This window comes from Neofelis nebulosa, chromosome 17 (genome assembly GCF_028018385.1).
Source record: "Neofelis nebulosa isolate mNeoNeb1 chromosome 17, mNeoNeb1.pri, whole genome shotgun sequence".
Taxonomy (NCBI): Eukaryota; Metazoa; Chordata; class Mammalia; order Carnivora; family Felidae; genus Neofelis; species Neofelis nebulosa.
Genome location: NC_080798.1, coordinates 50,692,067 through 50,715,848, shown reverse-complemented (window position 1 = coordinate 50,715,848; position 23,782 = coordinate 50,692,067). Strand labels below are relative to the sequence as shown.

The window sequence follows — 23,782 nt, the reverse complement described above, 5'->3', positions numbered from 1 at the left end:
TAGAAACCCCAGAACTAGACCCACAAACGTATGGCCAACTCATCTTTGACAAAGCAGGAAAGAACATCCAATGGAAAAAAGACAGTCTCTTTAACAAATGGTGCTGGGAAAACTGGACAGCAACATGCAGAAGGTTGAAACTAGACCACTTTCTCACACCATTCACAAAAATAAACTCAAAATGGATAAAGGACCTGAATGTGAGACAGGAAACCATCAAAACCTTAGAGGAGAAAGCAGGAAAAGACCTCTCTGACCTCAGCCGTAGCAATCTCTTACTCGACACATCCCCAAAGGCAAGGGAATTAAAAGCAAAAGTGAATTACTGGGACCTTATGAAGATAAAAAGCTTCTGCACAGCAAAGGAAACAACCAACAAAACTAAAAGGCAACCCACGGAATGGGAAAAGATATTTGCAAATGACATATCGGACAAAGGGCTAGTATCCAAAATCTATAAAGAGCTCACCAAACTCCACACCCGAAAAACAAATAACCCAGTGAAGAAATGGGCAGAAAACATGAATAGACACTTCTCTAAAGAAGACATCCGGATGGCCAACAGGCACATGAAAAGATGTTCAACGTCGCTCCTTATCAGGGAAATACAAATCAAAACCACACTCAGATATCACCTCACGCCAGTCAGAGTGGCCAAAATGAAGAAATCAGGAGACTATAGATGCTGGCGAGGATGTGGAGAAACGGGAACCCTCTTGCACTGTTGGTGGGAATGCAAATTGGTGCAGCCGCTCTGGAAAGCAGTGTGGAGGTTCCTCAGAAAATTAAAAATAGACCTACCCTATGACCCAGCAATAGCACTGCTAGGAATTTATCCAAGGGATACAGGAGTACTGATGCATAGGGGCACTTGTACCCCAATGTTTATAGCAGCACTCTCAACAATAGCCAAATGATGGAAAGAGCCTAAAAGTCCATCAACTGATGAATGGATAAAGAAATTGTGGTTTATATACACAATGGAATACTACGTGGCAATGAGAAAAAATGAAACATGGCCTTTTGTAGCAACGTGGATGGAACTGGAGAGTGTGATGCTAAGTGAAATAAGCCATACAGAGAAAGACAGATACCATATGGTTTCACTCTTATGTGGATCCTGAGAAACGTAACAGAAACCCATGGGGGAGGGGAAGGAAAAAAAAAAAAAAAAAAGAGGTTAGAGTGGGAGAGAGCCAAAGCATAAGAGACTGTTAAAAACTGAGAACAAACTGAGGGTTGATGGGGGGTGGGAGGGAGGGGAGGGTGGGTGATGGGTACTGAGGAGGGCACCTTTTGGGATGAGCACTTGTTGTTGTATGGAAACCAATTTGACAGTAAATTTCATATATTAAATAAATAAATAAATAAATAAATAACCATTCTACAGACATGCCACATATGTTAAAAGTTTTAATGGCATTGCAGCATTTCTTACAATTGAGTTTTTGCACCTGTGGTTCCACTCTATAGCAAGAACTAACTCCAGTCTTTCCACACAAACATCCCAACCAGCAAAGTTCAATTACATGCAGGTATTTGGTCCTATAATCTTCTTATAGAAGTTGTAGGTCAAGGTGAGAATACGTGGTGTGGATTAAGGAATAATAAGACATAATCTGCAGTACCACTTTAAGGGCCATTTAGCAGTAACTGAAAAACCAGTACTAAAAAGTTAGCCTATTTGGCCTTGTGATCCATTTCTATTTATTTATACAAAAATTCACACACTGTACAAAGTGGGTAAGGAGATTCATAGCAGATATTCTGAACACAGTGATATTATTCTATGAATTATCCTGTGATATATTATGAAGTCACTAAGAAAAGCAGGCTCATGTGTCTGACAGAAAAATTTTAAAGTAGAAATTTAACTTAAGAAAAGCAAATTGTGTGGTAAAATGTCAACATTATGAAACAGCTGTGTAAAATAACTATTGTTATTTGTTTATCTGTGTACAACTCTAAATGCACAGAAAACAGTATCAGGAAGTGTGCACGCCAAGGTTGACAGCAGTAGAGACTACCCTTGGAAGTGAGCACATACTTGCATTTGTATGCAAACTGTGCATACAAGGTACACAAAATTGTGCATACAATTGTGCATGCAAAGTATGTGTATGTGCACGTGTGAGAAATCTTTATATTTTTCCATTGTGTTTGCTTCAGTGAGATTCTTTTAATTTTTATGTAGTTGAAAATAAAATATGTTTCAAATGAGAGACACTTTACATACAGAGGAAAATATGAGAAAATAGTATATAATGAAGAACAACATATCAGACAAATAAAATGTGAATCATTACTGTATGTTAACATTCAATAACAGGTTTTCAGAGAATAAAGAAATCATTTACAGCAGAATAAAAACCTCCTAAGGTCAAAATTATGAAGACACGAGGAATAATTTAAAACGAAACAGAAACAATAAAGATTCCTAATATTTAGCATAGTGCCTGGCACATAGTAGCTATTCAATAACCATTTGTTAAATGCCAATAGTTGCCATGAGACCCTGGATACGTTATATCTTCACAGCTGAATTCTCATGCTGGTCAAACACACTCATTTTCCTGGATTATTTTCAGGATCCCATTAAGATATAAAAGTCTTCATTTAATGGATCATATCATTTCTATGCCAATATATTACATCCTAATGTGGAAAAGATTTTCTGGGACTTTCAATGTTCAGAACAATCCATCCCATCACATCTATAGAAGTAGAAATAAAGTTGTTTGGCTTCTTGTGATATTTAATTTAGGGACTATGGCCAGAATATGTATGCCTCCTGCTGGCAAGGTACATAACGTCACTGGTAAGGTACACATTTCAGACCCACAAACTTGGCAAACAATTCTCACAGCTGCCACTCAAAATAGGGCTAGGAATTACCATTCCAAACTGATTCTGGTTTTAACAAGGCAATCATCAGGGAAAGTAAGTAGAAAACTTCAAAACCTGTTTATCTACATTAAGTGTTAAGAGAAAGAAATGTTTCTCCAGAATAAAAAATGTTTCTTTGAAAACAGGATAGGTTTTATCAAGAATGTGGCAATAAATACAGTGGATTTAGGATTATATATGAAAACCTATGAAAGGAAAGCAAACTGCTACACAAGGTAATTGCTAAATTTGTGAATTGTAACTGATTTTTTCCTAAATGGAAATAAGTTGTAACTACAAGAAAATATATACATGTACTTTGCTTTTTAAAAAATAATAAATCAGAGAAAAGTATATAAATGAAAGTAAAAATTACACATAAAATGCACAATCCTGCAATCCATGGATAACCACTGCTAACATTTTGTTCTATATCCTTCTAATCATTGTTTTTTCCAAAGTACACACACTTTACATGTTTGAACTCACAGTATTTTAAAATCTGCTCTTTCATTTTAAAGTATAGTATTTTGAAAATATAATCTATGTCATAATAGCAAATGCTTAAATTCTAACAGCTTTTCACTACTGAAATATGTTATTATGAGATGTCTAGAAAATACACATTTTCTCAATTACTCTAAATTCCCAGTTAAAATTCTGAAAACTAAAATAGAAATTACCTCTCTAACACTGAGATTCTTGAAATTTCCTGTCGAAAAACTACAGAGGGGCTCCTGGGTGGCTCAATCTGTTAAGCGTCCAACTTTGGCTCAGGTCATGATCCCACGGATTTGGAGTACAAGCCCCCACATTGGGTTCTGTGCTGACAGCTCAGAGCTTGGAGCCTGTTTAAAATTCTGTATCTCCCTCTCTCTCTGCCCCTCCCTCACTCATACTCTGTCTCTCTCTCTCAAAAATAAACAATAAAAAACCTTAAAAACACATATTTATGGCAACTTTGAAAAAACAGAATATAATGAAATTAAAATAAAAAATTTAAGTGGGGAAAATCAGGTAAAATTAAAGCCTGACAGGCAGAAAAAGAGGGGAGATTAAAGCAAAGGAATGAAAGGCAACAAAACAGTTAAAAATGTGGTACTTTTTAATCCAACTATATCAACCATCACTTTAAATGTGAATGGTCTAGGGGAGGAGCCAAGATGGCAGAACAGCATGGAAGTTTTTTGTGTGTCTCATGTCCATGAAATACAGCCAGACCAACATTAAACCATCCTGCACACCTAGAAAACTGATCTGAGGATTAACACAACAATCTGGACAACCTGAACCACAGAATTCAGCAGGTACACGGGGTGGAGAGGTGAACTTGGGAAGAGAATGGCTGCAGAGGGCAGGGAACTTCTTTTGCATGAGGATGAGGAGACAGGATGGAGACGGGGGGGGGGGGGGGGCTGGAACACAGGAAAAGCACCCCTCCCCAAAAGCAGCTGGAGAGAAAGTGGAAAATTGGAAACAGCTGCAGGGATTGAACTAAAAAGGAAGAAAGGAGAGGGTTTAAACTCCATTAAGACTGTAAACAGAGGGAGTGCAGAGTCTGAAACTCTGCAGCTCAATACCTAGCGGCGCTCTGGTGGGAAGGGCAAATCCCCAGGAGCAGAATGGGGTCCAGGAGGTTCTCAGGCCACACAGGGAGAAACGGTTCCACTACTGGAAGGCCATTTGATAGAGGCTGTGAGACCACCTGGGCCCAGAAGACCCCAGAGAATGGCCACATTTGCTGGTGCTGGAACAAGGTCACTGGGGGTGAAGACTGGTGCCAGATGTGTGTTGTGATTTTCCATAATCCCTGAGGCACTGCTGCTACACTGTCTAGTGAACTTTTTCTGGGGCAGGCTGGCACCTGACCACAATCTTTGGGCATCAGCAACAGCCCAGTCCTGCAAGCGTTCCTGGGTGTGGCTGGCACCCAGCCATTGCTTGGTGAGACCCTCTGCAGAGGGGCAGAGAGGGTCAAAACCGCAGTCCCTCAGAAGTAGGGGGCCAGGGAAGGCAGCTGCATCTGAGACAAAACTCAGGAGGGAGGTGCTGCCTGCTGCTTGGTTCACAGTGTGGAAGCGGGGAGTGGACGGAAGCTGAAGACAAAGGATGGGTGTGCGATTGCTGATCAGGGAGAACAGAGTTCTGATACTAGAGACTGGGTAGCTGGGTGACGCCATTTTCACCACTCCCATGCATGCGCACACATACCTACAAGCACCACAACATTCCACCCCAGTGGAATAGCAGCGCCATCTAGTGGAGAACGGAGCCCCACCCAACTGGGTCACAAATCACTCTACCTGCTTAGTTTATGGACTATAAAGCGCTTCAGAGTTTGACTTGCAGGGGAAAACGAAGTAATTTCAGTCGTATTTCAGTCTGTTAACCGGTCCAACTATTCAATTTTCTTCATTTCATTTTCTCTTTTTCATTTCTTTTCTTGAATACAGAAAAGGAAAAAAATTCATTTTCATTTTCAAATTTATTAAAAATATTTTTATTTCATTTTTTTCTACTATGTTGTTTACTTTGCAGTAATTTCTTTCAATTTCTATTTTACTTCCATCATTTCATTTTAGTATACTTCAGAGTATTCATTTTCTCAAATTTTCAAACAATTTCCTTTTTTCTTTTTTTCCCCTTTTTTCTCTAATCTATCAAGCCACATTCAACACCCAAACCAAAACATACCTAGGATCTAGCATCATTTATTCGATTGTGTGTATGTGTGTGTGTGTTTAATTTTTTAATTTTAGTATTTTTTAATTTTATTTTATTTTAAATACTTCTACCTCATTCCTTTTCTCCCTTCAAAACAACAAAATGAAGGAATTCACCCCAAAAGAAAGAGCAGGAAGAAATGACAGCCAGGGACTTAACCAACAGAGATACAAGCAAGATGTATGAACCAGAATTTAGAATCAAAATAATAAAAATACTAGTTGGAGTTGAAAATAGATTAGATCCCTTTCTGAAGAGATAAAAGAAGTAAAAGCTAGTCAGGATGAAATTAAAAAATGCTAACTGAGCTGCAATCTCAAATGGATGCCGTGGCGGAAAGGATGGATGAGGCAGAACAGAGAATCAGCGATAAAGAGACCAAACTTATGGAGAATAATGAAGCAGAAAAAAAAGAGGAAGATTAAGGCAAAAGAGCACAATTTAAGAATTAGAGAAATCAGTGACTCATTAAAAAGGAACAACATCAGAATCATAGGGGTCCCAGAAGAGGAAGAGAGAGAAATAGAGGTAGAAGGGTTATGTGAGCAAATCATAGCAGAAAACTTTCCTAACCTGGGGAAAGACACAGACATCAAAATCCGGGAAGCACAGAGGACTCCCATTAGATTCAACAAAAACCGACCATCAACAAGACATATCATAATCAAATTCACAAAATACTCAAGCAAGGACAGAATCATGAAAGCAGCAAGGAAAAAAAGTCCTTAACCTACAAGGGAAGACAGATCAGGTTTGCTGCAAACCAATCCACAGAAAGTTGGCAGGCCAGAAAGGAGTGGCAGGATATATTCAATGCGCTGAATCAAAAAAATATGCAGCCAAGAATGCTTTATCCAGTAAGGCTGTTATTCAAAATAGAAGGAGAGATAAAAAGCTTCCCGGACAGGGGGGCCTAACTTCAGCTCGGGTCATGATCTCACAGCCCATGGGTTGGAGCCCCACATCGGGCTCTGTGCTGACAGCTCGAAGCTTGGAGCCTGCTTCGGATTCTGTGTCTCCCTCTCTCTGCCCCTCCCCTGTTCATGCTCTCTTTCTCTCTCTCAAAAATAAACATCAAAAATTTTTTTAAAAAACATTTCCCAAACAAAAATTAAAGGAATTTGTGACCACTAAACCAGCCCTGCAAGAAATTTTAAGGTAGGGACTCTCTTAGGAGAGAAAAGAATAAATGAATGAAGGAAGGAATAAATATGTAAGTAAGTACCAAAAGCAACAAAGATAAGAAAGGACCAGAGAACACCACCAGAAACTCCAACTCTACAAGCAACATAATGGCAATAAATTCATATCTTTCAGTACTTATTCTAAACATTAATGGAGTAAATGCTCCAATAAAAAGACATAGGGTAACAGAATGAATAAGAAAACAAGATCCATCTATATGCTGTTTACAAGAGACCCACTTGAGACCTAAAGATGCCTTCAGATTGAAAGTAATGGGATGGAGAACCATCTATCACGCAAATGGTCAACAAAAGAAAGCCGGAGTAGCCATACTTATATCAGACAATCTAACTTTAAAATAAAGACTGCATCAAGAGATGCAGAGGGCATTATATCATAATCAAGGGGTCTATAGACCAAGAAGACCTAACAATTGTAAACATTTATGCGCCAAATGTGGGAGGACCAAATATATACATCAATTAATCACACCCATAAACTAACTCATCGATAGTTAATACCATAATAGTAGACTTCAACACCCCACACACAGCAATGGACAGATCATCTAATCAAAAAATCAACAAGGAAACAATGGCTTTAAATGACACCCTGGACCAGATGGACTTAACAGATATATTCAGAACATTTCATCCTAAAGCAATGGAATATACATTCTTCTTCAGTGCACATGGAACATTTTCCAGAATAGACCACAAACTGGGACACAAATCAGCCCTCAGCAAGTACAAAAAGATCGAGATCATACCAAGCATATTTTCAGACCACAAAGCTATGAAACTTGAAATCAACCACAAGAAAAAATTCAGAAAGGTAACAAATAGTTGGAGACTGAAGAATATCTTATTAAAGAATGAATGGGCCAACCAAGAAGTTAAAGAGGAAATTAAAAATATATGGAAGTCAATGAAAATGATAACACCACAACCCAAAACCTCTAGGATGCAGCAAAGGTGGTCATAAGAGGGAAGTATATAGCAATCCAGGCCTTCCTAAAGAAGGAAGAAAGACCTCAGACACACAACCTAACCTTACACCTTAAAGAGCTGGAAAAAGACAGCAAATAAAATCCAAAACCAGCAGAAGACAGGAAATAATAAAGATCAGAGCAGAAATTAATGCTATTGAAACAAAAAAAAAAAAAAAACAGAGATCACAACACAGCAGGAATAAAAACAACAATAAGAGAATATTATGAGCAATATATGCCAATTAAATGGGCAATCTAGAAGAAATAGACAAATTCCTAGAAACATACACACTCCCAAACCAAAACAGGAAGAAATAGAAAATCTGAACAGACCCATAACCAGTAAGGAAATCGAATTAGTAATCAAACATCTCCCAAAAAACAAGAGTCCAGGGCCAGATGGCTTTCCAGGGGAATTCTACCAAACATTTAAGGAAGAGTTAACAGCTATTCTCTTGAAGCTATTCCAAAAAATAGAAATGCAATGAAAACTTCCAAACTCTACCTATGAAGCCAGCATTACCTTGATTCCAAAACCAGACAGAGACCCCACTAAAAAGGAGAACTATACCAATTTCCCTGATGAACATGGATCCAAAAATCCTCAACAAGATATTAGCCAACTGGATCCAACAATACATTAAAAAAATTTCACCACGACCAAGTGGGATTTATACCTGAGATACAGGGCTGGTTCAATATTCGGAAAACAATTAACATGATTCATCACATCAATAAAAATACAAGAACCATTTGATCCCCTCAATAGATGCAGAGAAAGCATTTGACAAAATACAGCATGGTTTCTTGATAAAAACCCTCAAGAAAGTAGGGATAGAAGGAGCATACCAGAGATCATAAAAGCCATATATGAAAGACCCAACGCTAATATCATCCTCAATGGGGAAAAACTTAGAGCTTTCCCCCTAAGGTCAGGAATAAGACAGGGATGTCCACTCTCACCACTCTTATTCAACATAGTATTGGAAGTCTTAGCCTCTGCAATCAGACAACACAAAGAAATAAAAGGCATCCAAATCGGCCAGGAGGAGGTCAAACTTTCACTCTTCACAGATGACATGATACTCTACGTGGAAAACCCTAAAGATTCCACAAAAACTGCTAGAACGGATTCATGAATGCCACAAAGTTGCAGGATATAAAATCAATGCACAGAAAATGGTTGCATTCCTATTCACCAACAATGAAGCAACAGAAAGAGAAATCATTTACAATTTGCCCCAAATTGTATTTACAACTGCACCAAAAACCTTAAAATACCTCAGAATAAATCTAACCAAAGAGGTGAAAAATCTCTACACTGAAAACTGTAGAAATCTTATGAAAGGAACTGAAGAAGACACAAAAAAATGGGAAAAAATTCCATGCTCCTGGATAGGAAGAACAAATATTGTCAGAATGTTGATACTACCCAAAGCTATCTACATATTCAAAGCAATCCCTATCAAAATAACACCAGCATTCTTCACAGAGCTAGAACAAATAATCCTATAATTTGTATGGAACCAGAGAAGACCCCAAATAGCTAAAGCAATCTTGAAAAAGAAAACCAAAGCAGGAGGCATCACAATCCCAGACTTCAAGCTATATATACTACAAAGCTGTAATCATGAAGACAGTATGGTACTGGCACAAGAACAGACACTCAGATCAATGGAACACAATAGAGAACCCAGAAATGGACCCACAAATGTATGGCCAACTAATCTTTGACAAAGCAAGAAAGAACACCCAATGGAATAAAGACAGTCTCTTCAATAAGTGGTGCTGGGAAAACTGGACAGAGACATGCAGAAAAATGAACCTGGACCACTTTCTTACACCATACACAAAAATAAACTCAAAATCGATGAAAGACCTCAATGTAAGACAGGAAGCCATCAAAATTCCCAAGGAGAAAGCAGGCAAAACCTCTTTGATCTTGGCCGCAGCAACTTCAACACGTCTCTGGGGGCAAGGGAAATGAAAGCAAAAATGAACTACTGGGACCTCATCAAAATAAAAATCTTCTGCACAGTGAAGGAAACAATCAGCAAACTAAAAGGCAACTGACAGAATGGGAGAAGATATTTGCAAATGCCATATCAGATAAAAGGCTAGTATCCAAAATCTATAAAGAACTTATCAAACTCAACACCCAAAAAACAAATCATCCAGTAAAGAAATGGCCAAAAGACATGAATAGACACTTCTCCAAAGAAGACACCCAGATAGCCAACTGACACATGAAAAATGCTCAACATCACTCATCATCAGGGAAATACAAATCAAAACTACAATGAGATACCCCCTCCCACCTGTCAGAATGGCTTACATTAGCAACTCAGGCAACAACAGATGTTGAGGAGAATGCAGAGAAAGAGGATCTCTTTTGCACTTTTGTTGGGAATCCAAGCTGGTGCAGCCACTCTGGGAAAGAGTATGAAGGTTCCTCAAAAAATTAAAAATAGAACTACCCTACGACCCAGCAATTGTACTACTAGGTATTATTTCAAGGGACACAGGTGTGCTGTTTTGAAGGGACACATGCACCCCTATGTTTATAGCAGCGCTATCAACAACAGCCAAAGTATGGAAAGAGCCCAAATGTCCATCGATGGATGAATAAAGAAGATATGGTATATACATACAGTGGAGTATTACTCAGCAATCAAAAGGAATGAAATCTTGCCACTTGCAACCATGTGGATGGAACTAGAGGGTATTATGTTAAGTGAAATTAGAGAAAGACATATCATAGGACTTCACTCATATGGGAAGGGAAGCAAAAATAATATAAAAACAGAGAGGGGGACAAAACATAAGAGACTCTTAAATATGGAGAACAGAGGGTTACTGGAGGGGTTGTGGAAGGGGGAATGGGCTAAATGGGTAAGGGGCATTAAGGAATCTACTCCTGAAATCACTGTCACCCTATATGCTGACTAATCTGGATGTAAGTCAAAAAAAATTAAATTATAAATAACAAAATTTTACAATTAGACAGATAGATAGATAGACAAATGTGAATGGTCTAGGGACACCTGTGTGGCTCAATGGTCCAACTTCAACTCAGGTCATGATCTCATGGTTCATGGGTTGGAGCCGCGCATCGGGCTCTGGGCTGACAGATCACAGCCTGGAGCCTGCTTCGGATTCTATGTCTCTCTCTCTCTGCCCTTCTCTTGCTCGTGCTCTCTTTCTCTCTCCCAAAAAAAAGAAACAAAATTTTTTATAAAGGAAAAGAAAAACTGTAGAAAACAGAAACAGAGCAAAGCAGAAAACTTGGGTGGAACATTCCATTTGAACATTCCCAACGGGGACTGAATCCTCCAGAAGAGGGATGTAGACAGAAGCAATCATAGACACATGTAAGGAACACATTTCAGTAAATCAACACAGCTCTATAGAGGATATATCTGAAGGCAGTAAGGATTTCAAAGTAGAAGGCAGAAAAAAGAGATGCCTGGGTGGCTCAGTAAGTTGAGTGTCCAACTCTTGATTTTGGCTCAAGTCACGATCCCAGGGTTGTGGGATCAAGCTCTGCTTTGGGCTCTGTGCTGAGTGCTCTGCCCCTCCCCTGCTTGCACCCAATCTCTCTAAAATAAAAAAAAAAAAAAAAGGAAGGTAGAAAAGATAGGCAAGTCTCTAAAGAAAAAGTTGATTGATTTAATTTTAGTTTTTATATTTTTGAGGTATAATCATTAAACAAAAAATTGCACATATTTAATGTATACATTTTTAAGTTTATTGAGAGAGAGACAGAGAGAGAGAGAGAAAATGAGCAGGGGAGGGACAGAGAAAGAGAAAGAGAAAGAGAAAGAGAAAGAGAAAGAGAAAGAGAAAGAGAAAGAGAAAGAGAAAGAGAAAGAGAAAGAGAAAGAGAAAGAGAAAGAGAAAGAGAAAGAGAGAATTCCAGGCAGGTTCCAGGTTGTCACAGTGAGCCTGACACAGGGCTCAACCTCAAACCGTGAGATCATGACCTGAAGCAAAATCAAGAGTTGGATGCTTAACCAACTGAGTCACCCAGGCACCTCTTTAATGTATACATCTTGATGAGTTTAAGGCTTATGCATATACCTGTGACACCACTGTCACAACCAAGGTACTTAAACATATCTATCCACTTCCCAAAATTTCCTTGTGTTCTTTTATGGGGTTTTGCTTTGTTTTTTGTGATAAGAAAACTTAACATGAAATTTACTCTTAATATATATTAAAGTACACAATATGTATTGTTAATTATAGGTACTATGTTGCACAGCAGATGTCTGGAACATATTCATCTTGTATAACTGAAACTTTATGCTCCGTGAACAACTCCTTCTCCCTAACCCCTGGAAACCACCATTCCATTCTCTGCCTCTGTGTGTGACTATTGTGGATACCTCATGTAAGTGGAATAATGCAGTGTATGTCTGTTTGCAGCTGCCTTATTTCATGTAGTATAACGTCCCCTAGTTTTATCCATGTTCTCATATATTTCAGTACTTCTTTGTTTTTTAAGGCTAAATAATACTCCATGCATGTTTATGCCATAGTTTCTTTGTCCATTCGTCAACAAGACAACTGAATTGTTTCCACATCTTAGCTATTATGAATAATGCTGCAAAGAACAAGGGGGTACAGATAACTATTTGGGATACTTATTTCAACTCTTTTGGATATATACTCAAAAGTGGGATTGCCAGATCATATGGTAGTTCTATTTTTAATTTTAGAAAACATAAAATAAAGAAAAATAAAAAAAATACTTTCAAGGGTAACTAAAATGAGAATGCTCATAAATGTGTAACTAAGACATATTTCCAGGGGATAAACCATGTCAGAAGAGAGGGAAATAATACAGCTGAAAAGGAAAAATAAATATTTCAAAGCAATGCATTCACAAAAAAAATGATTTGCTTTATTTGGTAAAGAAAGAAAATTAAAACCAGACCTATGCAATCATATTCTGTAATTACAAATCATTTCATGTCAAATGCACTTGGGTGAAGGCATCTTATGAAGAGCTGATAGTGAATACATCACATTTTCCTTGTTTCTGTGGGAAGTCTCAAAGACACATAGGGCTTCTTTCCTGAAGAAGGGTTAGGACTAAGGACACCTGAATTGAAAATTTTATGAATGAAACTTAAAAATACAGAGCAAAGAATATATGAAATCTAGAAAGCCATGAAAGCTTTCTCACAAACATAGCCACCTCCAGCTACTTCCAAACTGATCCAAGCAAAATATCATGTCCTGTGTCTGTGAACCTGCTCATCAAAGAAAATGCCCCCACCTAAAATCATTGATGCCATCACACAGAGCAAACTTACAGTGGAATTAAGTACTGGGAGAAGAGTGAAGATGGTGGAAAAGTAAGGGGACCCCAAGCTTGCCCTGTCCCTGGAACACAACTGGGTAAGTATCAAATCATTCTGAAAACCCAAGGTATCAATCCAAGGACTGAGAGAACAAAACTGCCAATCTACAAGTAAAAAAAAAATGATGTGGACAGTAGGAGCTGGGGAGAGTTGATTTGGGGGAGATAAGAACTACAGGTGCTACAGAAGGGAGGGAGCCTTGCTTATGGAGACTACCACAAGTCATTATAAGCAGCAGAGTGCAAAATCTGAAGTTTTAGAATTTCGCCACCCCTTCAGTCATAACTAGCTTTGGAGTGCTTCTGTGGGAAGGGAGGGTGAAGACCCCGGAGCAGACGGTGTGGTCTGAGGAGCTGCTGAGTCACATGAGGAGAATCGTTCCCATGCTTGGGAGTGCAACTGGGAGAGGCAGCAAGGCCTCTCCAGAGACACAAGAATGGGTGGCTCCAATGACATGCACTGTTCCCAGGTATAGGAGCAGAGACACCTGCTGACTGGCTCAGAGAGCAGTGAGGCTTGGTATTTTGTGCTCCACGTTGCCATAAACTCCAAAAAGCCGCACAGTCGTGTGACCACTTTCCTGGGACTGGCTGGAAAACAGCAAAAGTTCAGGGAGATCCTCCCCCAAAGGATCAATCCCTAAAATTTAGAGTTTGAAAACCCAGCCCCACACCTGAGATAGAACACACAAGTACTGTGCCACCCGGCAGGCAGACAGCTCCAACACAGGGTGAAGGCAGGGATCTGACCAATGCCAGGGACACAAGGGGGGTGATTGTTTGCTCTTCTGTTAGGGCTTGTTTAAGAGGGGCAGGTACACGCTGTCTGCTCCAGGAAGGAGAGAGAAGAGAAAAGCCATCCCCCACTTCCACTCTCTGCCCATCAGCACTAACCAACCTCAGTGAGCTAAAGAGCACTACCAAGTGGTGACTGGAGCCACTTACACCAAGTTCTGCTGCCCTGCACCCGGCAGATACATAACTACTAGGGCAGGTCAGCCTGAGAATCAGTCCAACAGGCCCTTCCCCCAGAAGACAAGCACACACCTCTCACATGCAATAAGCCTACCGATCAGAGTGCTACAAAGCTTCAGCTCTAGGGGAAACAGGATCTAGCTTCGCTTTTATTTTCATTTTGTTATTTTTTTAAATTTTCATTTCCATTTTTTTTTTACTTTTATTTTTTGGATCTAGCTTCCTTTAACAAGCAGACCAAAACAAACCTAGGATCTAGCTTTTTTTTTTTTCTGGACAAAATGACAAGACAGAGGAATTCACCCCAAAACAAAAAAAAAGAAGTAACAGCAGGGATTCAATCAATATAGATACAAGCATGATGGCTGAGCTAGGATTTTCAAGAACAATTAAAAAGATACTATCTTGACTTTAAAAAAAGCATAGAAGACACGAGAAAATCACCTACTATAGAGACACAAGAACTAAAATCTAGTCAGGACAAAATTAAAAAAGCTATAACCGAGATGCAAAACCAAATGAATGCAATAACAAGGATGGACAAAGCAGAGGAATGAATCAGTGATACAGAAGATAAAATTATGAAAAACAATAAAGCTGAGGGGCAAAAGATTTATTTCAGCAAATTATACCTGAAAACTTAACTGATCTTGAGAAGGACACAGACACAGAAATCCCAGAACAACAGAATTCCCAATAAATTAAACAAAAGCCAGCCATCACCATGATATATCATAGTCAAATTCACAAAATACACAAAATACAGACAAGGAAAGAATTATGAAAGCAACAAGAGAAAAAAAGTCCTTAACCTACAATGGAAGACAGATCAGGTTTGCAGCAGATCTGTCCACAGAAACTTGGCAGGCCAGATGTAAATGGCAGGATATATTCAACATGCTGAATGGGAAAAATATGCAACCAAGAATACTTTATCCAGCAAGGCCGTCATTCAGAATAGAAGGAGAGACCAAGAGTTTCCCAAAGAAACAATAACTAAAGGAGTTCATGACCACTAAACCACCCCCGTAAGAAATATTAAAGGGGACTCTGAGGGGGTTGGGGGGAGGGAACCAAAAGCAACCAAAAAAAGGAACAGAGAACATCACCAGAAACACCAGCTCTCTAGGTAACACAATGACACAAAATTCTTATCTTTCAATAATCACTCTAAATGTAATGTAAATGGACTAAATGCTTCAATCAAAACACAGAGGTATCAGAATGGATTTAAAAAAAATAAAAAAACAAGACCCATCTATATGCTGCCTACAAGAGACTCACTGTAGACCTAAAGACACCTGCACATTGAAAGTGAAGGAATGGAGAACTATCATGCTAACAGATGTCAAAAACAGCTGGAGTAACCATACTTATATCAGACAAACTAGATTTTTAAACAAAGACTGTAACAAGAGATGAAGAAGGGCATTATATCATAATTAAGAGGTCTATCCATCAAAAAGATCTAACAATTGTAAATATTTATGCCTCCAAATTGGCAGTATCCAAATGTATAAGTAAATTAATAACAAACATGAAGAAATTCATTGATAATAATACAATAATAGTAAGGGAACTTTAACACCCCACTTATGGCAATGGAAAGATCATCTAAGCAGAAAATCAACAAGGAAACAATGGCTTTGAATGACACACTGGACCTGATGGACTTGATACATATATTCAGAACACTTCATCCTAAGTAGCAGAATACACATTCTTCTTGAGGGCACATGGAACATTTTCCAGAAGTGATCATATACTGGATCACAAATCAGCCCTCACCAAGTACAAAAAGATCGAAATCATACCATGCTATTTTCAGACCACAACCCTATGAAACTTGAAGTCCATCACAAGAAAAAATTTTAAAAGACTACAAATACAATATCCTACTAAAGAATGAACGAGTTAACCAGGAAATTAAGAAATTAACAAGGACATGGAGGGGCACCTGGGTGGGTCAGTTAAGCATCTGACTCTTGGTTTCAGCAGGTCATGATCTCATAGTTCATGAGTTCAAGACCTGCACTGGGCTCTATGCTGGCAGCGCAGAGCCTACTTGGGATATTCTCTCTCTCTCTCTTTCTCTCTCTCTCTCTCTCTCTCTCTCTCTCGCCTACTTGGGATTCTCTCTCTCTCTCTCTCTCTGCCCCCTCCCCTACTCACACAGTCTCTGTCTCTCTCAAAATAAATAAACTTTTAAAAAAAAAAGTACATGGAAGCAAATGAAAATGAAAACAGGACATTCCAAAACTTTGAGGATGCAGCAAAGGCAGTTCTAAGAGGGAAGTATATTACAATACAGGTCTACCTCAAGAGGCAATAAAGGTCCCAAACACACAACCTAACCTTACACCTAAAGGAACTAGGAAAGGAACAGCAAATAAAGCCTAAAGTCAACAGAAGGGAAGTAAAAAAGATTAGAGCAGAAGTAAAGGATACAGAAACAAAAAAAGTAGAACAGATCAACAAAACTAAAAGCCGGTTCTTTAGAAGAATTAGTAAAATTGACAAACCCCTAGCCAGACTTAATAAAAAGAAAAAAGACCCCAAAAAATAAAATCATGAATGAGATAGGACAGATCACATCATAATTAACACTACAGAAATACAAATAACCATAAGAGAATATTATGAGCAATTATATGCCAACAAACTGAGCAATCTGGAAGAAATAGACAAATTCCTATCAAGTGCCAAAACTGAAACAGAAACTGAAATTTTTAACAGACCCATAACCAGCAAGGAAATTGAATCAGTAATCAAAAATCTCCTAAGAAACAAAAGCGCAGGGCCAGATGCATCCCCAAGGGAATTCTACTAGACATTTAAAGAAGAGTTCATACCTATTCTCAAACTGTTCCAAAAAACAGAAATGGAAGGAAAACTTTCAAACTTACTCTCAAGACGAGCATCACCTTGATTCCAAAACCAGACCAAGACCACATTAAAAAGGAGAATTACAGGCCACTTTCCCTGATGAACATGGATGCAAAAATTCCCAGCAAGACACTAGCAAATCGAATCCAGCAGTACAGTAAAAGAGTTATTCACCACGATCAAATGGAATTTATTCCTGGGCTGCAGGTCTAGTTCAATATTCAAAAATCAATCAACATGATATACCACATTAAAAGAAGACAGATTAAGAACCATACAATCCTCTCAACAGATGCAGAAAAAGCATTTGACAAAATACAAGATCCATTCTTGATAAAAACCCTCAACAAAGTAGGGATAGAATATACCTTAATATCAGAAAGGCCACGTAAGAAACACCTACAGCTAATATAATCCTAAATGGGAAAAAACTGAGAGCTTTCCCCCTAAGTCAGGAACACAACAGGGATGTCCACTCTCACTCTCACCACTGTTGTTCAACATAGTGTTGGAGGTCCTAGACAACAAAAATAAATAAAAGGCATCCAAACTGTCAAGGAAGAAGTCAAATATTCATTATTTGCAAGTCACATGATACTCTATGTAGAAAATCCAAAAGACTCCACAAAAGAATTTCTAGAATACATGAATTCAGCAAAAATCACAGTATATAAAATCAACCACAGTACACCAATAATGAAGCAGCAGAAAGAGAAATCAATGAATTGATCCCATTTACAACTGTACCAAAAAACGTAAGATACCTATGAATAAACCTAATCCAAGAGGTCAAAGATCTGTACCCTATCAACTGCAGAACACTTATGAAGGAAATTGAAGAGGACACAAGAAGTGGAAAAACATTCCACGCTCATAGATTGGAAGAAGAAATATTGCTAAAATGAATATACTACCCTAAGCAATCTACACATTTAATGCAATCCTTATCAAAATACCACCAGCATTTTCACAGAGCTAGAATGAAAAACAAAAAAATCCTAAAATCTGTATGGAACTACAAAAGACCCCGGGTAGCCAAAGCAATCCTGAAAAAAGAAAGCAAAGCCGTGAAGTGTCTGGGTGGCTTAGTCAGTTAAGTGTCCAACTCTTGACTTTGGCCCAGGTCATGACCTCATGGTTTGTGAGTTTGAGCACCGCATCAGGCTCCACACTAATGGTGCACAGCCTGCCTGGAATTATATTTCTCTCTCTCTCTCTCTCTCTCTCTCTCTCTCTCTCTTTCCCTCTTCAGTGCTCTTTCTCTCTCTCTCAAAGGAAAGGAAAGGAAAGGAAAGGAAAGGAAAGGAAAGGAAAGGAAAGGAAAGGAAAGGAAAGGAAAGGAACGGAGAAAAGAAAGGAAAAGAAAAGAAAAGAAAAGAAAAGAAAAGAAAAGAAAAGAAAAGAAAAAAGAAAAGAAAAGAAAAGAAAAGAAAAGAAAAGAAAAGAAAAGAAAAGAAAAGAAAAGAAAAAAATGAAACGAAAAGAAAAGCTGGAGGCATCATGATTCTGGACATCAAGCTCTATTATAAAGCTGTAGTCATCCAGACAGTATGGTACTGACACAAAAACGCATAGATCAATGAAACAGAATAGTAAACCTCGAAATGGATGCAAAACTATATGGTTAACTCATCTTTGACAAAGGAGGAAGGAATATTCAATGGAAAAAAGACAGTCTCTTCAACAAATGGTGATGGGAAAACTGAACAGCAACATGCAAAAGAATGAGACTGGACCACTTTCTCACACCACACACAAAAATAACTTCAAAATGGATGAAAGACCTAAATGTGAGAAAGGAAACCATCAAAATCCTAGAAGAGAACACAGACAGTCTTTGATCTTGTCCAGAGCAACTTCTTACTAGACACAACGCCAGAGGCAAGGGAAACCAATGCAATAATCAACTACTGTGACCTCATCAAGATAAAAAAAACAAACTTCTGTACCGTGAAGGAAACAATCAACAAAACTAAAAGGCAGCCTATAAAATGGGAGAAGATATTTGCAAATGACATATCAGATAAGGGGCTAGTATCCAAAATCTATAAAGAACTTATCAAACTCAATATCCAAAAACAGATAATCCAGTTAAGAAATGGGCAAAAGCCATGAATAGACATTTTTCCAAAGAAGACATCCAGATATGATGCTCATCATCACTCATCATCAGAGAAATACAAATCAAAACATAATGAGATACCACCTCACACCTGTCAGAATGGCTAAAATTAACACGAGACAACAGGTGTTGGCAAGGATGTGGAGAAAGGGAAACCTTCTTGCACTGTTGGAATGAAAACTGGTGCAACCACTCTGGAAAACAGTATGGAAGTTCCCTAAAAAGTTAAAAATAGAACTACCCTAAGATCCAGCAACTGCACTATTAGGTATTTACCCAAAGGATACAAAAATACTGATTCAAAGGGGGTACACAGGCACCGTGATGTTTATTGCAGCATTATCAACAATAACCTAACTATGGAGAGAGCCCAAATGTCCATCGACTGATGAATGGGTAAAGAAGATGCAGGGTGTGTATGTATGTGCATGTGTGTATGTGTGTGTATATAAATACAAATACATATATATACACATATAAAGATAAATACATGTTTATACACATATACATATACACACAAATATATATAACAGAATATTACTCAGCCATAAAGAAGAATGAAATCTTGCCCTTTACAATGATGTGGATGGAGCTAAAGTGTATTATGCTAAGTGAAAGAAGTAAGGCAGAGAAAGACAAATGCCGTAAGATTTCACTCATATGTGGAATTTAAGAAACAAAACAGATGAACATATAGGAAGAGGAAAAAAGAAAAAGGAGAGGGAAACAGACCATAAGAGACTCTTAAAGATAGAGAACAAAATGAGGGTTGAGGAAGGGAAGTGGGTGGGGAATGGGCTAGATGGCTGATGGGAATTGAGGGCACTTGTGCTGAGCACTGGGTTTTGTAACTAAATGATGAATCACTGAGTTATACTCCTGAAATCAATATTGCACTGTATCTTAACTAGAATTTAAATAAACATTTGAAAAGTAAAAAGGGAATTAAGTATAGAAAAAACCTTTAAACGTCTGACCTAACATCTTTCACTACATCTTTCTTCTACCATCTTTAATAAAAACTTACCTACACTCTTCTGATGATGTGTTTTTCCTTAGGGGATTCGCGGTCTGAATCATAAACCCCATGAATCAGAAGCACCCCATCACCACCACCACCAGGGCACAGGTTCAGGCTCACTCAACAGATGCTGTCTCCTCCAGACACCAAGTTCTCTAAGTAGCCCTGGTGCTAAGTGACATAAGCCAGTCACAGAAAGAAAGATATGGCACGACTCCCCTTAGGCAAAGTATCTAAAATGGTCAAACTCATGGCAGCAGAGGGAGGTAGGTACCAGTAGCTGGGGGAGGGAGAAAGGAGAATTACTGTTCAGTGTGAATAAAGTTTCACAGTTGTGTAAGATGAAAATGTTCTAGAGATCAGCTCTACAGCACTGTGCTCGTAACAATGCTAAGACTAGGCACTCAAATATTTGTTAAGAGGGTAGATCTCGTGCATGTGTTTTATCATACTAAGATAAAGAAATAATTTTTTTAAAAAAAATAAAGAACTTGCAAAATAATGAGAGTTCAGAACACATCTCTGAATTATCTGTGTAGTGCCAACTCTACTCATCATTTAGAGACAAAAGAGAGGTGGACACAAAAGCTCGGACACGCACTGACAGGACATAAATAAAAGAGTATTCTCCAAGCAGGGCTTCTGAAGTATATTGCAGTGATTTTGAAGAAACAACGCTTCAGTTGTTCTCACGCCCAGAAATAATCTTATTGAAGGTGAAGCTTCTGGGTGTCCGACAGCTCTTCACAAAAATGAAACATTTTCTGAGTACTTACAAAGGAAGAGAGTGCGATTTAGGCTGGGCTGCAAGAGTGACTGACTATAATAGACCTCAAAGAGAAAGCATCTACTACACAGCTTTCTTTCATCCCAAGTCTTTTTTATCCCAAATATGTTTTAAAGAATTTTTCTTAGACTCTTGCAAACAATTTCAACAATGACTAAACTTCCATTTTGCCAAATAAGCGGAGACGGTTTTATGAAAACAATGTAGAAAATAACCAGGCCGCTAGCAAATGGCTGACCCCCGGAAGCATTTCAGAAGTGTTTCAAGTGTCAGCTTCATCCTCTTGTGGTTTCATTTGTTATTATTATATTAGTTGGGGGGGGGGGGGGGGGAATGTCTTGTTATTTTCTCCTTTTTATTATCAAAGTGTTTTTCCTTTGGGGAAATAAAAAAACAAGACTTCCATGAAACACAGACATCCATGAAAATGAATTAAAACCATACACACCTAGACTGACTTCATGCTTACTTAGCCCTGTATTAGATTAATAAATGTTTAAAAAGAAACCTGGGGCTGGGGGAGGGGCAAAGAGGCACTCTTGACTCCACAAATGGAGTAAACTGGGTTTGAGTCTATTATGCTCAGAAAACTAGAAATGGCTCCTTTTCAAGTCCCTTAAATAAACTTACTTCGAAGAATATTGATTATGAACTAATTTTCCATTAGGCAATTAAGTATAGAGAAAAGGCCTGTAGGAGGGAAAATTAATTCTTCTGTTAAACCTCTTTCTCAACAATGGTTTCATTTCACTAAGTCATTTAAAATCTGTACAAAGACATTCTGTTTAAAAAATTAATATTTAGCAAATTTATAGTCATTTCCAACATAGGATCTTTAAGTCTTTGCATGTTTGTTTTTATCATTATTAATTTCTTCATCTCTTTTAACAATATATTCATTTACCATTGCTGCTATAATCAATTGCCACAAAATTAGTGGTTGAAAACAACACAAGTTTATTATCTTATGGTTCTGGAGGTTTTAAGTTTATTTTTTTTTAAATGTTTTTTGTTTTTTTGTTTTTTTGTGTTTTTTTTGGGACAGAGAGAGACAGAGCATGAATGGGAGAGGGGCAGAGAGAGAGGGAGACACAGAATCGGAAATAGGCTCCAAGCCATCAGCCCAGAGCCTGACGTGGGGCTCAAACTCACGGACCGCGAGATGGTGACCTGGCTGAAGTCGGATGCTTAGCCGACTGCACCACCCAGGCGCCCCTGGAGGTTTTAAGTTTAAAAAGAACCACAATGTCCACACAGCTGCACTCCCTTCTGGAGGATCTAGTGGATAATCCATTTCCTTACTTTTTTTAGCTTCTGAAGGAGGCCTGCATTCCGTGGCTGGTGGTCCCCTTCCCACATCTTCAAAGCCAGCAACCCAGGGGTGGAGTCCCCCCTCCTGCTGCCAACTCTTTGGCTCTCTCCTCAAGTTCCCTTTTCCAATTTAAAAGACCCTTGTGATTATAATCCAAGATGACCTACCTATTTTAAGATTACTTGATTAGTAACCTAATTCTATCTATAATCTTTACTCCCCTTTGTCATGTAACCTAACATGGAATTTACCAGAAGATACAGACATCTGCAGATCAAAATTCCCATTCTATCAGTTATTAATCCTAAAAGTCAAAAGAGAGTGAAGTTTCTCCAAAATGGTTAAAATGGCAAATTCAACAATAATCAGAAGACTTCCTAATTTGTATTTAACTTCAGAAGTCCACCCACCCACCCAACTCCCTCCAATGAAAGTAGACGCTAGCAATAAATAGAAAGGTGTTCTGCTCACCAAAGATTGACATTTGGGATATGCAACTTTGCAAGTACAGGAGTTGCCAGGCCAGAGTGCATTCTCCTACCAAATAATGTTGTAAGAACTTGGAATGCCCTTGCCAACTGGGGATATCAATATGGAAATGAACAGGACCCAAGCAGGCTTGTGCCAAATAGTGTGAAGAGATGATGATCATCACCAACAGTTGAAAGAAACAAAAGAAACCTGAGAGAAAAGGCACAGTTTATATGGACTAGTTAAACCCACAACATCCATAAGACTCTATTATCTTTCCATGGGGCACCTGGGTGGCTCAGTCGGTTGAGCATCCAACTTTGGCTCAGGTCATGATCTCACAGCTCTTGAGTTTGAGCCCCACGTCGGGCTCTGTGCTGACAGCTCAGAGCCTGGAGCCTGCTTCTGCTTCTGTGTCTCCCTCTCTCTGCCCCTAACCCACTCTCATTCTGTCTCTGTCTCTTTCAAAAATAAACAAACATTTAAAAAAAATTTTTTTTAACTCTATTATCTTTCCAATCATATCACTTTTTGTTCCACTCTGAATAGAATTCTGGAAATGCCATTTTCTGTCTTATCCCCCTCCTCCCTCCAGTACAACTCCTCTTTCCTAAACACCTGCCACCCCACCAGTATAGATCTTCAAGCCCTGCTCCCAGTGCCATCTAGGGCTAAGAGTGACTTGGGAAACCATAAAACATACCAGTGTCCTGACCCCCCTCAAGACCAAGTGAAGTCAGGAATTCTGGTCATGGGGCTAGGCTCTTTATTCTTTGAAGCTGCTCAGATGTTTCTAGTACATAGTCAGGGTTGACATTAGATCCCAGTGGGGCAGCTGCTCCTCAGGGGAAGGGTGGCAGGTTTTTCGGATTCTTCAAAGCAGGACATCAACAAGAAGACCAGATGCTACTGGCAACCACATCTCATAGTACAAACTGAATTTTTTTGCTTTTTTTTTTTTTTTATTTCCACAAAGAGTAGAACTGAAAGGCGGGGGTAGGGGGTAGTTAGGAAGAAGAGGAGTTAGAAAGACACTTGTTTCTCTAACACTTCC

General features: G+C 38.6%; 1 long non-coding RNA gene across 1 annotated transcript in view; it reads right to left on the bottom strand.

Annotated features, from left to right (window-relative positions):
• Positions 1-5,211: 5,211 nt before the first annotated feature.
• LOC131499496 (uncharacterized) overlaps positions 5,212-23,782 on the bottom strand; it is a 31,061-nt gene continuing 12,490 nt past the window's right edge. The window contains exon 3 of the long non-coding RNA XR_009255916.1: positions 5,212-5,328. This is a non-coding gene — a long non-coding RNA (uncharacterized LOC131499496). The remainder of the gene's footprint in view (positions 5,329-23,782) is intronic.